This window comes from Geotrypetes seraphini, chromosome 2 (genome assembly GCF_902459505.1).
Source record: "Geotrypetes seraphini chromosome 2, aGeoSer1.1, whole genome shotgun sequence".
NCBI classification, from domain to species: domain Eukaryota; kingdom Metazoa; phylum Chordata; class Amphibia; order Gymnophiona; family Dermophiidae; genus Geotrypetes; species Geotrypetes seraphini.
This window is the reverse complement of record NC_047085.1, coordinates 42990097-42992986: the sequence shown is the minus strand read 5'-3', so window position 1 is coordinate 42992986 and position 2890 is coordinate 42990097. Positions and strand designations below refer to the sequence as shown.

The 2890-nt window shown below is 40.9% G+C and overlaps 1 non-coding gene across 1 annotated transcript; it reads right to left on the bottom strand.

The window, feature by feature from the left end:
- Nucleotides 1–236: 236 nt before the first annotated feature.
- On the bottom strand, nucleotides 237–309 carry TRNAM-CAU. The gene has a single exon. It is a non-coding gene; the product is annotated as a tRNA-Met (tRNA).
- Between the last annotated feature and the right edge of the window lie 2581 nt (nucleotides 310–2890).

Sequence of the window (2890 nt, the reverse complement as noted above, 5' to 3'; positions counted from 1 at the left end):
CTGTTGCTGAAGTTTGATTTCCTGGTGTTGAATTTGGACTTATTCTGGGAGTTTCCAAAAAGCCAGGCGTAGAAACCTAAAATCGTAAGAAAGCTGTTGGACTGAGAGAGGAGGGTTGTCCTCCCTTCCTATGCTTAATTATATAATCCTAGTTTATGCTTTTGTACACTTGGGGGCATTTCCCTACAAATATGGGATACACTGAGAGAATTAAAGTTATGGAAAAATAACGTGCCTGCCCCGTGTGAGGCTCGAACTCACGACCTTCAGATTATGAGACTGACGCGCTACCTACTGCGCTAACGAGGCACCTACAAGTTCAGCGTTGCCGCAGCAATTAACATTCTTCTAAAATGAGATTCCGTGATATTCACTGTCTCTAAAGAGTTTGATTTGCACAACTTGCTATGCTTTTATATTATAAATAATCCCTGGCACGGCGCTCCTCTCACTGTGGGAGCACTGGTGCTCTGGAGGCAGAGTCGCCCCTCGCTGCCGGAAATCTGCGTCTCTCTTATCCCACCGGCTCAGAGAAAATCTGGCGATCCCGTCCATTAGGAGCTGGGAAATCTGAGAGCAAGAAAAAGTCCCTATTTTTTTTTTTTTTCGTTTCTGCATCACGAAGAGCTGAAAGAAACAAACCCAGGCTCACTTTAACGGTCAGTTCCGTTAAGCTCCTCCTGATCGCTCGGGGAGTGACAGCACTTGGACACGCGGGGGCGCTGCAGGACGGGCAGAGTACTCGGGCAACGCTGCGCGTATCGGAATATAGAGCTTTTTTGTTGTGCTTTGCTTTAAAAAAAGAAGGAAGTGTTTGCAAATCGAGGTGTTTCATTTGTGACACAAAACAAGTAAGACTCATCAAATTGTTATCCGGACTTCTCCTAGCCCGTGCTCTAAGTTTTTCCAGATGCGCTCGTTTATTGTACGGAAACAGTGGATAGATGTCACAAAGCTCGATATTTTCGGATCATAAGCGCAGTACTTGAAATACAGCGGTTACGATTTCCTGCACTTTTGCAGTAAGCTTAGAGATTCTCAGATGCCTAAGAGAATCTGAGAGTTTCTTTTTAAAAGGGTCCAGGGAGGAAATAGACTGGTTTATGCAGCATTGTATCTGAGCACTGTCCTGAATTTTCAGAATAAATCTAACAATCCCTAGGCATAATTATGTAAAATATGACTTTTTAAAAACACAAATGGGTCCTGTAATTAAGCCAGTGTCCCGCAAACTTTCTCGAGCCACCCCACACTAAAGATAGTGGCCATGGCTCGAGGCACCTGCAAGTGCACGGATATCGCCCTAGTTGCACTCCCCTAACACTAGTCCTGTCATGTGTGACTGCGGTATTCTGTTAGCATGAAATTTCTTTGTACCATTCTGTAATAATTTGGCTTATTCAGTTTTCTTGATAGTAGAGGGGATATATATGAAGGGGAGGGGAGACAGGGGTTTTGTTGATCCTTGCTCTGTATTATTTGTATTTATAAAATGACAATTGTACAGAATATTGTTTCTTTTTATACTTTAATAAAATACGTTCAATATAAAATCATAACTATTTGAGGCTTGTGCAGATGGGATCAAATGGTTAGCGGGGACCGAGCTCACGGGGGGCGGAGATGGTGGTTTGTTTGTTTTTAATTTCAGTCTTAGTAGTTTGCCGGTCCACAAAATAATTCTTGTATTTCTGCCGGTCCACAAAATAATTCTTTTATTTCCACCGGTCAATAGGTGTAAAAAGGTTGAAGAACACTGTCCTAAACTCTCGGACTTCCCTGACCAGGGTTTCCCATTGGACAACACCTACAAACTTGTTTAGATGGAAATTATTTTAACTTGCCCAAACAAAGAATAGGCTGAGGCTTGCCTGGATCTGGTAAAAATGAATAATTGGTTTTTAAAATGGGTTGTGGATAAATTAACACTTCTATCACTTTTACGGGTGTGATCAAAGTAATTATAAAGTGTACCATTGCTCATAGGTTGTCCTGTCTCTACTCTACATGCATTGAATGTTCTTACATCTGGTACTTTCATAGTTACAGATGTGTGGAATGAATATGGTATCCAGGATAAAGACACTATAATAGGTTTGTATGAAAGATGCTCATTTACTGGCAAAGTAAATACCGATGAAGCTACTAAGTGGTATATTTAAAACAAACCAGAGAAAATATTTCTTCACGCAACATGTAATTAGACTCTGGAATTCGTTACCAGAGAATATGGTGAAATCAGTTAGCTTAGCGGGGTTAAATAAAAAAGGTTTCAATAAATTCCTAAAATGGAAGTCCATAGGCCATTATTGAGATGGTTTGGGGAAATCCACTGCTTATTCCTAAGATAAGCAACTTAAAATTTGTTTTATTATTTGGGATCTCGCTAAGTACTTGGGACCTGGGTTGGCCACTGTTAGAAACAGGATACTGGGCTTGATGGAGCTTCGGTCTGTTCCAGTATAGCAATTCTTATGTTTTTATGTGAGCCAAATATAGGATAATCAAGCCATTGTGACATCACTTATGCTCTTATGCATTGGTGGAATGAGGCATTATGACATCACAATCTCAGCTCTGCAATGTTGCTACTCTTTGGGTTTCTGCCTGGTACTTGGGACCTGGTTTGGCCACTGTTAGAAAGAGGATACTGGGCTTGATGGACCTTCTTATGTTCTTAATTTGACATCTTTGCAACAAACACTTATCCGCATCCATTCTTTTATTTTTTTTTTTTTTAAATATATCTTTATTAGCAATTGCGAATTGAACATACAACCAGTAGTGCTTTCTGCTATTGGGAGATCAACGCGCTTTGATTGAGGGAGGGCTTACGCTACCTCAGCGCAAGGTTCTTTACATGGCTGTCTTGGTGGTGAAACAGCTCTTG